Source organism: Argiope bruennichi, chromosome 6 (genome assembly GCF_947563725.1).
Source record: "Argiope bruennichi chromosome 6, qqArgBrue1.1, whole genome shotgun sequence".
Lineage (NCBI taxonomy): Eukaryota > Metazoa > Arthropoda > Arachnida > Araneae > Araneidae > Argiope > Argiope bruennichi.
In genome coordinates this window covers 64523759-64537253 of record NC_079156.1, presented here as the reverse complement: position 1 = coordinate 64537253, position 13495 = coordinate 64523759, and positions in this window count along the sequence as shown.

Below are 13495 nucleotides of genomic sequence, written 5' to 3'. Positions count from 1 at the left end.
TCGCTGAAGGTTGGGGAGAAGAGGGTAAAAATGTTCCTTGTACCATAGAGATTAAATGTTAGTGCATTAATATAACTTTTTAAGGCCAATTCTGATTTCGGGACGAAAAAATTAAATCATGCTCTGTGCTGAAAATGTTCACGAGGATCAATTATGCGGCCATAGTGACTCGTTTGGATTTTTTTTTTTTCTGTTGGAATATCTTAAAGAAATAGTATGATCGAAGTGTATTACTTCACAGAGAGGAGCAATCTGTGTCTTAATTACCTACTTACAACTATGTTACTACATTTTAGTATTATATAGGTATGCGCAGGCCTCGGATTGCATGGCGATAATTTTGAACAACATTTATGTAAATACCATGTCATATATACATACCCCTGCTCTTGCGATATTTAAACTTAATTATTCTTGCAATATTTTTCTTATTTTTATTCTTAATTATTCTTGCAATATTCTTCTTATTTTTATTCTTAATTATTCTTGCAGTATGGCGGTTCTTTGGTCAACTTTTATAAAGTTAAAACCAGGCTTCTGATTCTGCACAATTTGTCTGGTGGCATCCAAATATTTTGCGTTAAAAATTCCATATAAAAAATTTATAAAAAGTGCCAATTAAAAAAAAAAATCCGTACAAAAATTTTGGTGTTTTGCTTATTTTCGGTAATATTTATTCATCCAAAGAATTTTTTAAAGATATCGAATCAATGATATATCGAAAATATTCAATCAATGATATATCGAAAATATTCAGTATATATCAATATATATTCAATATCAATCGAAAATATTCTTTCCCTTTTTTCCACTCGCTATACAAAGCGTATCCTTTCTTATCATGGCTAACAGAATGCTTCTAAACTGCTAGAGATAGGCATATAATTCCAGTTAGAAAAACGCTCTAAAGGGCGGAACGAATAACATTTTGTGTCGTGAGAGTTAAATATATTTTTGAAAAAATTTCGAAATCTAACTTTTGTACAGCCTCCCTTTCATCATATTTAATAGAATATGCTTATTAAAGTGTTTTTCATTTGAGACCAAAAAAAAAGACTACATTTTTACTATGACTAAAACCGATCAAGTTATAAAGCATCGAAAATTACAGTTTTAGACAAAATTTTCGGCCTCACAATTCATCTTCATTTGCAGACTGAAATTATGCACCGTTATATTCTTATTTTATAATTAACTCTTAAAATAAATTAATATATAACTTCCAATTTAGGTTAAATAACTATAACTCAGTTCAATTTTAATCATAAAGGAATAGGAATTTTTATCATATGTTTTAGAGCTGATCATATGTTTTATATTAATGATTAGCCGCCTGTGGCAATCAATAGGTTCGCTGGAATTAAATGTTCCTACATATTTTTGATAACTTCTTGATGGCTTCTTATCAGCAAAATATTCTTATACTTGGAATTTTGATAGATATTTACACCTTAATATTCATTACATTACGCATTTCCCTTATTTTCTGTCTATATCGTTATGTCTTCCATTATATTACAGGAAGGCACGGCAATGTTTAAAAATGAATGCATTTTAGCATTTTTTTCATCATTGCTTGATTCTGAAGTTAAACGATATTCTAAAACCTTTATGAAAAGCATGTCTTATATTAAAATTTACTTAGCTTGAAAAATAATCCTAATCTTCATATTTTGATCATCAACAATGGGGAAAACACAGCCAGGATGAAACATTAGTAACAATGAAGACGATTTGAATTTCTCCTAAACAATGATATATATTATTGTGAAATACGTTTAAAATATTTCTTAAACTAATAAAAAAAATCGAAAAAGTTATAAGGCATAATTTTGAAAGATAATCTTTTAAATTTTATATGGTAAAAATTGTTTGTTGTTGTTGTTTTAACAGGTTTGGGAGTTATCAAGGGAAACGACAACATCTTATTTAATTTTTATTTTGTAACAATGTAATCAATTAGTAATTTAATTTAAATTTTTTTAAATTATTCCGAAGACACTGTCCCATTATCTGAAGTATATACGTGGCAAGTTGGATACTTTTAGTCCATACAGTCTTGCTTGTATAGCACTAACAAACAGGTGCACTCACATTCATCTTTATTATTAATATAGATGAGAAAAGGTTTACGTTTCCATCCTCATTACTACCAAACTACCAATGTGCTCGCTGATGTATCTATCTAACAGTAAATGTGTCTGGAGTGCGCCTGTAAACTACACCGGAGGAGCGTGACAACGAATTCAGAACAAGCAAAGCTGTTCTAAGAATTCGTGGAGTAGTTCGTAGAACATGTAGCAGTTGTCGAGATTCTTTATGACTGGCTCCGTAGTTTGAAAAGCGACACCTGGGCGCAAGATGCCACTCTTAAAATGCTGTTTCATCCCGTCTACCAGTGGCAGAACGATTAGAGAGTTTATTATGCTGAACCATGTTTCAAGCGAACAAGATTTTCAAAACAGAATGGTGGCACCATGATAACTCGGAAATTGTTATGTTATGGTTTATTTTTAAAAGAATAGGGATCATTCCATATCTAGGATGTGTGATTCGAAATTATAAATATAATTTATTTTTATATATTTTTAACTGTTATTTTCACCTGCTCTATCTGTATTAAATGCAACAAATTCAAAGCCATATGTTTTAAGAGCAAAAGAAAAATATTATTTTTGAGGCCATAAGAAATTAAATCTGGAAAATAACACAAAGCTGCAAAGAGGGAAAAAAATATGTATTGTTATTTACTATGCCAAATTATAGATGAAATTATTCTGCAAATGCTCTGGATATTTATTTATTTAATTGCAAGTTTTAAACCTTTCCATTCATTTGTCATCAGCGGAGTTTCCACCTGGCAATAATAATTATCAGATGTTATCACTTGAAATCATATTATTCTTATTTCTTTCCAGATGACAACATGATCTAAATGCTAGTGAATAATTATAATTAATTTGATGATGGCAACATGATCTAAATGCTCGTGAATAATTATAATTAATTAATCTGAGTAAAACGAATAATGTTGTATTTTTAAATTGTGTTCTTTTGAAAATATTTTTTTTTAGTAGCAAATATTTTTTAAGTCAGTAGAGAGTTAAAATATATCGGTTTATTATTGTGCTCATATTATTATTATTATTATTTGAATTGCTAAATATAATGCCCTTTTTAGAAAGTAGTTCTAGTGTTTTCGAATGTTCAAAACTTTCTTGCATCAATTCTTTTTTTTAAAGCATTGCGATTTTTAATTAAGTGCATTTTATGCCTTTTGTATCACAAAGTAAATTTCAATGCACAAAGAAAATTTAAATTCAGTTTTTTCACCTGCACTCTACATAAATTAAAAGAATGTTGGGAAATTAAAAAAATCTGTACTATCTGATGTTTTTCTAAAAATATTTTATCAATTAAATTATAAAGTCTATTATGTTAATGATCATATAATGTACTTGAGGGGCTCTGCCGTCCTGTGGCGATTCGACCCTTCAGGGTAATCCCCACTTTGCAATATTTTCACTCGGTAGCTTCTTTATCTCGTAAACCAATAAATTTAAATACGATAGAATGACATTAAAGCTGACAGAATTTTTGACATTAATTGATAGACAAAATGACATTAACTTTTCATTAAAGTTGTTCAACTTCTTCTCTGATACAAATGAAAACGAATGACTTTTATATTTAAAATAAACTTAAAAGCATGCATTTTTTTTAAATATCAAAGAAATAGCTTTATTATACTTAAATTATTTTTTACATTTTGGACTTCAATTTACAATTCATTATTACAAACTGATCATTATTACAAAATTATTTATATTTCACTATAATGAAGTATTTTTAAATCATTTTTTCCCCTCAAATTCTACGATATTTTGTCTATTATTACACACAATTAACTGGTCTTGAGTATGATTCTTTCGAATTTAAAAGTGTTCTTCTTGATTATTCTGTGTCGTTAAAATTAATTCTCTGCGATGAAATGAGGAATAATTTACTTCGTCAAGGAGTTGCAAGAGGGCGATTTCTAAAATCCTCCTACTTACCACGTGCATAACACGAGCTTAAACGTATTCATTTATCAAGGACTTTTCAAAAACTAAAAACTACCAGTTTTTACTCTTTTATCCTAGACCTATCTTTTCAAGTTAGTATAATCAATTATTACAATAAAATAACTTTAAATAGTTTTTACAATTATTAAACTTACTTTCTTTTTTTTTTTTTTTTTTTGTTCATTATAAAAATGTATGTATTCGTACTGAACAATGTGTATAATTTTAGGTTTCAACTGCTCTTAAGTTAGATGTTATAAATTTTATTTCAAAATGTGTATACTGATTAATTATTTAATAAATTAAATATTTTTATTCTTGATTTAGGTTTTTGCTTCCTTTCTTTACTTTTTACGAAATATACAAAGAGATTGTAATCTCAATAAATAAATAAAATAAAATAAATCGATCTCGAGACTTTGACGAATCTGCATGTCTCAGACCACTTTGAATCCAAAAAAAACATTTTTGTAATTATGTCTCTCTAAAAACACGATAACTCAAAAACGTTTTGAGCTAAATTGAAGAAATTTAGAATGTGGTCTTTAAATCAAATTAGCAGATTTCTATGAAATCCATTCACTGGAAATATGGTTATTCGAACACAGGTGAACACGATAATTACAAAGCGTTTGTGAGCTGGTATGACAAATTTGAAGTGTACATTTTTATCAAATGACGAACCAAATGCGTCAACTGGTTGACCGTCTATTGGTCTGCGCGTTTTCATGCTTGAAAATGCGATAACTCAAAACGCAATGACAGATAAATGAAATTTGGTATACAATTTCAACATTTAAAGTTTACATTCTTTTCAAATGTTAAGCTATGCCTAAGGTGCATTATTTTATGTGGGGAGGGAGATGAAATAATGCCTTTGTTAGAAAATATGCAAGAATGTTTCAGGGAGACTACTCGAGCTGATGTGTTGGTTTATTTTGCCATGATTTTGTAAATGGTATAGTATGCAAAGAAAAAAAAAAACTTTTTATAAAAACTGATGACTGAACCTTACTCATTAGAAAATAGCATAAAGTTGTACTAAGAGGTATTTTTAGTAATTCAAGTGGAGTAAAAAGTGAATATTTACGGCCACATTATGCTGGATAGTTGAAATCTTTTGCAATTGTTATATCTGAACTGAATTTAGTTTATATGTCATAAACATCTGTATATAATCATGTTTAGTTTAGTTTAGTTATATTAACGTCCCGTTTGAAGCAACACTTGGGCTATTTTGGGACGGACCTCGTAATTTTGAACCGCGGTCAGATGACGAGGACGACACCTGAGCTGGCACCCCCCTCTCCACACCACACCAGCGGGAGGACGTTTGGTCATGACGGATTTAACGTGCAACTGATCTTCTTACACGACGGTTCTTCGGTGGAATCGGGTCTCGAACCTGAAACCCTCCGGTTCAAAAGCCGAGACCTTACCACCAGGCCACCGCGGCCCCTATATATAATCATGAAGCACATTTCAGAGTAAATCAGACATATAGAAACACAATTTTAGAAGGATTTTAGAGCCATTTAACCAATGTTTAAAATGTAAAAACTGCTTTTTTTTTTTTAATATTTGATTTGATAGCTTTTTTCTTGATTATAAGATTGCACCTTGATTTTCGTGATAGAAAGGCTTTTCGTAAAAATTCCAGGGGTATTGATTTCCATTCCTCTCCTGCTACTTTCCAGAATCCATCGATCGTGCTGGATGTGCAATTAGAAAAAAGTGCTTTTCAACAGACCAAAGACACAATGTAGTATAGGTGACATGTCAAAGACCTTTGCAAGAATATGTTGGAAAGGTATATGCGAAATACCTGTATGAGTCTTCATCCTTTTCTAGAAATGCAGTTGTATTTTTTGAAGAATGACTTGCAGTTTTACCTTGATGAAGGTTTACTCTTTGAAAGTTAGATAAAAAAAAAATTCTGTAAATAGCGGATGTAAAATTTCTCTTGATAATATATTGAATTCATTTTAGTATTTTTTACACACTGTTCTTGTTACTTTCTCTTATATACAGTATGGAGAATGTATAGAAATCGTCAAAAAAATCGAACTCGAGATCAAAACGTTTTTGACCACCCTGCGTTCAAAAAAAAAAAAAACATTTTTGGAAAATATCCATTTGTCTCTCTGTGACAAAGAGAACTCAAAAATGATTTGAGTTATACTATTAAAATTTGGTAAAGGTCTTGATACCAAATTTGTAGATTTCTATGAAATTTTGAGAGAAATCCGTTGAGAGGACATCTGTCTGTTCGGCTGTTCTAATATAATTTAACGTGATGACAACAGATCAAAGAATCTATATAGCTAAAATTCGATACTCAAATTTAACACCTATAGTCTAGACACCTATCAAAGTTTGAGACAAAACCAGCAACAGGTAGACTGTCTGTCGGTCTATACTTTCAGAAACATGTAAACGTGATTATTCAAAAACGCAATGACTTAAATATATCAATTTGTTTTTGGTATTTTGTGATTACAAGTGCAATTTTGTGTCAAATGTTTGTTTCAATCGCTTGAGAAAAACATATCTAAAACGCAAATTCGATTTTCAGATACTATTAACCTTATGCCAGAGATTAATCGCCAAAAAACTCGCCAAGAATAACACGATAGATTCTTCAAAAATTCACGCCAAAAGCCAATATTTCGTAGTTATTGTACGCCAATGCCATGTAATTATTATGACAATATGGCATCTATAGAACATGGCAATTTATTAGAGAGTTTGCGAGAATGTTTTGGGGAGACCACTTCTTTTTGAAATTTTCCTTTGTCATAAACTTCTTAATAAAACTTTCTTTACAATAACAGAACTAAGTTTGAAAATTTTTTTCTCTTTGTTTTTAATAATAAATAATCTATTTTTGTTGCAATCATTTAGGTAAAACCATGCTTCATCAAGAGTCAAAGTATATTTCTATTTATCTAATTAGTTTTCATATAGGGTTTTACTAACTTTTTTTCACTTATCTCGGCGTAAGTTGGTGAACATTATTTAGCTTTTTTGAGTTGTATATCTTAGTATCTTATCTTATTTATTGTTGGTACAAACTTCCTTAAACACTTTGTATTTAAAATCTGCGTCGGTATATTTTCTCTTGTTATCAGCGATTTCACTTTATAAAATATTTGAAACTATATGTACCTTTATCGAATATTCATATGAAGTCTTCTTTCTATAGAAATAATGATTGAATGTTTTCCTTCTTTCCGATTAATAATGCTGTTTATTTTTCACTTACAAATTTTAATACCATTCATTTTACAATATTTTTGTGGAATTAATTGGTCATATTTCTCTTCGGAAAGTCGCAAAATACCACCTATTCTCAGTTTGCTCACATGCGACAGTTCGAAAGGAACTTTTCAAAAAATCTTTATCGAAATCATTCTATAACTGTGTAAACGTTCGCTGTAAGTGAATTTTGCAATGAAGCATAGAGTTGCACAGTTGGAGATCAGGTCATTTAAGGAAGGAAAATTTTAAATGCCAATATATTCTCTAGAATGAAGTGGAGGGGATGGAGCAATCAATCCTCAAAGTTTAGGATATAGAGAGAGAAAGTGGAAAACTTTCAAATGATTTTTAGAGTAAAAAAAAACACCTTTCAACCCGTACAGTTACAATAATAGTAAAGGTACAGTTAACAGTCATATGATAAAATCTCTTTTATGTTATTGGAATATTTGTAGCATAAAAAACTCTGAGAATTGGGAAAAGGTGAAGCAACCAGCAAGGATAGAAAAAAGAATAGAAAAGCAGAGCATTATATTATATTTCTCAAATTTTTCACTTGTATTTAAAGTGTCTTTCTTCTTAATAGATTTCGTTCAAAATTTGAGAGAGATCTCCAAATTTGGCTCTAAGATCATATACCAAATTTCACTCTTCTAGCTTAAGGCATTTTTGAGTTATCCTGTTCACAGGCAGATGCACATAATTACAAAAATTTGCTTTTCGGATTCAGGTAGGTCTGAAACATAGAGATTTATCAAAATTCCGAGTTTTTTTGGGTTTTTTTTGAAAGATTATGCTATTTTTTTTATATGTTTCGTACACGGAAAAGTAAAAAAGACACGGTTCATGTTTGGAGAAACAATAAAGATGGGTGGAAGCCATTATCATATTCTCCCTTTGGCCTCCAAGTCCACAATTGCGGTCCTGGTATGGATTCTCTTCCAGATAGCAAAAAGAGTGGAACAATAGCTGAGAAAACAGCGCAAATGTTTGCTGAAGCATGATTGCTATTCACTGTACAAGTTCTTTGCATGAAATAAAAAGTCTGTCGGTTTTATCAATGCATCATTTCTCATTCTGATTGTTAATCAAATGCAGCAGTGACCTCTGGAGCCATTGCTTTTACATTCAGTAGTTGCCAGTTGGCACCTTTCCTGCTACATCTATGACGGTTGGAGCTCTTAAAATATACATTTACATTACTTAATGGTAGGGTGTTTAACAATACTTTCCACACTGTGTGACCAAACCTTTATAAAGTGGAAAAAATAATATAAATAATTTATTTTCATTTAGTTGATTTAATATTGCTGGCAATATTTTATTGATGTAAAAATGCATCGTCTGCTACAAGAATTAGAGTTATTATTTTTTAAAATTAGTTTGCTTTTACAGTTTAACGTACAATCATTTCTAAAATAATTTGAATTTTTTTTAAAAAATATTTTTTTCTTTAAAAAAAATGTATTACGACGGGACTTTTAAGATAAAATATCATTTTTCTCTTACTTTAAATTTATTAAACAGAATTGTAAAGAATACTTCTTACATTTCATTTTTGTCAGACAATGTATCAAAATACCGCAGAAATTTCTATACTTAAAGATAATTAATAAAAATCGCTTTAATTTAAAATAATATTTATATTTTTTACTAATTATTCAAATTACTTACATTTTGATGACTTCAAATTAAATCTCTCACTTTTATATATGTTCAGAAATGTTTTTCGATGAATTAATCCTTTATGAGATAAAATTCTTCGTTATTAAATGAATTAAATATTAAAAATTAACTGTTCTGAATTACTTCATGCTTCAAATTATTTATTTCATCCAGATTAATTAATTAATTTCATTTAAATTAATAAAGTAAAATTATTCGTTTGTAATCAGTTTCATTGCCATCTATCAATATATATAATATATGCATATTTGTTGATGATTGAAAAGAAATTATTTCCATAGAATTATTTCAATGATACTAAATAATATCAACTAGACCAGAAAGAGTACGAAAAATTATATAGATTTTTTGGAATTCCAAATAAATACCTCTTTTTCATAAATTTATTTGAGGAAATGGTAATGGACTCGTACTGTAGAAAAACGCCCAAGAAGTTTTTTTAAAAAAATTGAATTTTTTAACGGAAAGCTTTTATTTTCTCAAAAATAAATAAATTAATAAAATACATATTGGTATTTCTAAATTAATTACCATTTTTTTGGTCGAAATCTTTAGACAAAGAAAAGGACGGCAATGGTCTCGTCGAAATTCTCTCGCATATTTTGTAACAAATGCACTTGTGTATTATTAACCACATGTCATTGGAGAACAATAGTTACGAAAGACTATTAGCATGCGATAAGTGCTGGGATGTCGTTAATACGCCAGCTGGAGTCATCTCCCCAAAACTTTCTCGCGTATTGTCTAATAAAGATGTTACCTCGACTCCCCCCACGCATAAAATTGTGAACCTTGGATAAGACCGCCATGCCCTACATGGCATTGGGGAACAATAGTTACGAAATATTGATCTTTGGTGGGAATTTATTTTTACTGAATCAATCATGAGATTCTTGGCGATTTTTTTTGGTGATTAATTCCTCGCAATTAGCAACAGGTATCCGAAAATCGGATTTGTGTTTTAGACACGTTGTTCACAGTATATTATTGTTTGAAACCAAATTCTGACACAGAAATACATTTATAGCCACATAATCTTAAACCAGATTTCATATAAGCCACTACGTTTTTCAATTATACTTGTGAAAATACAGACCGATAGAAAGTGACACCTTAACGGATACGGATTCCAAATTTGAAAGATATCTGCGCTTTGAATGTTAAATCTGTGCACCAAATTTTATTAATTTGGCTCTTTCCGTTTTGTATATATCGTGTTAACAGACTTCCAGACTTACAAACTTCCTCTAAATGGATTTCGCTCAAAATTTTATAAAAACCTATAAATTTGGTGTAAAGATCATATATAAAATTCCATCAATCAAACTCAAATATTTCTGAGTTATCTTTATTCACAGACAGGCAGATATAAAAGAGTTTTTTTCCCGCTATATCTAGACCGTGGAGATTCGTCAAAATCTCGAGTTCGAATTCTTTAACGATTATAATATTTTATCTATACTTTGTATAAGAGAAAGTAAATAAAAAAAAAATTATAAATAGAGTAGTAAAAAGCAATTCCCTCTTTGAGATATCTTAATTCTGATTCGCATACCACCTCTTATCGGTAGTAAACAACAATAAAAAAATTCCATGTAATGAATTTTAAAAAAAAACATAGAATGTTTGAAACGTTTCGATAGACAGAAAGAAAAACAGGAAATCCGAACAACTAATTCCTTAATGATGGTGTTTTGCGACTTGATTTGTTTTTCTTTATATAATCTTAAAATTTTATTCTTTTTTACACAGCGATAATAACGCACCATAAAAAATATATTTAAAATCTTCGTGTATACGTCTATAAATACAAGTGACTAAGTCAATGAAAAGTATTATTGCAAAATATACTCAAAAATATTTCTAAAAATTTATGAAAATTAGAGAAAATGTTATATAGATATAGAATTAATGATACTGAAAAGTAATTTTTTGTGCATTTTTGAATAATGTGTAAAAGGTTTTCTGTGCAAAATTATACGGGGTAGTTATTGAAAGTAAACGTTAGAATTTCGATTAATTTTTAAACAAGAATCTGAATAAAATTTTGAAAACTTTTTGAAGCCATGGTGACTTTTGAAACTTTTTGAAACATGCAAAATTTGGTAGCTATATTAATAATTTTAATAATTTTCCAAAAGTTTTGAATGAGTTTTACATCCTTCACGCAATATCCAGTATACCAGTCTATATACATTATTATTTTAAAATCCTATGCAAAAAATACTGTAACTTGTAAAATCGAATTTATTTCCCTAATTTAACATTGAATTAATTTGAATTACTAGCACTAAGTTGAACATCAGTCTCTTAATAAACGGAATAATATTTTTATATGACATTAATTTGCAATTGTTTGGCAAATCTGAGTTGCCATTCTAAATAATCCATCGTTTTTACAGACTTGTTAGATAACGAATAATGACAGAAATTCTCTGAATAATTTTTAAGAATTAAAACAAATCAATAACTATATTTTTGTAGCTTTCTAAGTGCTCTTACTTGTGTATAAATAATTCATCGTATTATTTTTTGAAATGCAGAGAATTGAGAAAGTTTTTCTTCTCAGTTTTTTCATACAATGTCTTTACATGATCATAATTGTTAAAATTTTGTTTTCACTAAATTAGTTTGATGTTTATAGACGAAAGAAAGATTAAAAAGTTTCAAAAAGATTTGAACATCTTTTCAGAATCATCATGGTAAGATTATGTTTTTTGACTTGATTTGTCTATCTTTACTTTACTTTAAATATTTTGCTTCTAATTATGCAGCTTGCGAAAATGAGCATATAACTGGCAGGAGTGGTTTCCTTGAAATTTTCTCGCATCCTTTTCAATAATTTTTATTCCCTTCTGCCCGGACCTTGGGTAAGGCCACGAATATCTTCAATCAAATTTAAAATTGATATCTTCTAAAAGCTTATCTTTTTTTTTTCTTTTAAAATGCTATAGTTAAATGCTAAAGTTATTGAATAATAATATGATCCTAAGTTATTGAGAAAAATTTTGAAATATAGTTAATTTTTAATAGAAAAATCCTATTAAAATTTCGATCAAGCCTTTCTTATTGAGGGTATATTTCTGAAAAGCGAAGGAAAATGTACATGTCAGATTTGGTAATTCTAGGGTCAACAATCTGCCTTGTAAAGTGTTTTGATATTTTTTCTATCTAAAGTGAAAGATTTTTAATTTTATAGTGACATTCTATCACTCCAAAATTCTCGCAATGGGTAGTTAACTCATTTGTGCTTCATAACCTCCTCGTTTGTAAGGAGGAAGTTATTTATATCCTTCTGCCAAGGTCATTAACAAGGGCCAATTATCACATCCTACTGCTACTACCTCCTGAGGATAGCTGGTAAAGGTTTAGTCACACAGTTTGTCGTTGCTTTTTACTTGATGTTGCAAGATGAGGAAATGTAAGCTGCACAAAGCAAAATTGACTAGAAATCTATATGCTATTTGGAATTTCGTAGTGGCATGCGACAGGGTTAAGCTAAACATAATCATTTAACAAAAGATAGATTATTGCGATTATGACAGTGATTCGCTTTATAATGGCGCGAATCATGTGATTCTCGAGGAAGGAAAGCTAATATGATGCGCTAGATTCTTTTTAGAGACGTGAAAAAAATATAAAGTTGGTGCATCCATTTCTATACATGCTAATGTGTCCAAATAAATACTTTTTAAGATCCCAAATCGCCAAATAATTTAACGATTCATAAACGGTAAAACAATGGCTTTTTATAAAAAAAAATACTACATTATTCTAAACCAAAGTAAACGGTCATTTCCTCTTCAAAATTTTTTTTCTTGGATTTTTTTCCCCCAAAAACATTTTATTTTCATGGAAAGATCCCACATATTTAACATAAGTTTTAGTAATTTATAGTTTTCATTATTTGATTTTTCTGTTCACTTTTTATTTAGGAATTTTATGAAAATGAATATTATATGTTTGAATGGTTTAATAGCACAAACCAATTCCGATCTTTCCGAAAAATAAATCATTAACTATCCTCTGTTACTAGGCAGTATCTACTCTCCAGTTTCTAAAGTGCCAAGCTCACCAACCAAAACTCCACTACAACGAAATTAGTTGTAAATTAATTTATTGGTGAACTCTGGAACAGATCAGGCAGCCGGCGTCCTGGCATAGTGGTAGCGCGTCTTCCCCGTGATCTGGGCTTCCCGGGTTCGAGTCCCGATTTGGGTTGTTCTTCCGTTGTTCTATCTGTGAGATGTGTGAATGTGCCCTCCTGTAAAAAGGGGTTTGCAAGCGAATGAGTGATGCATGAGTAGCAAAGTCGTACTCTTGACCCTAGTTGGCGCTACTATAAAAACAAGAGACGCTCCCCTTCCGGCTTAAAATCGCTGTCTTTGTAACAGCGGGCTTGTCCGTAGCAAGTGCCATAAGAAACAACAACAATAACAGATCAGGCATGTCAAGCACTTCTACAGTATCCGCCACAGTTGGAA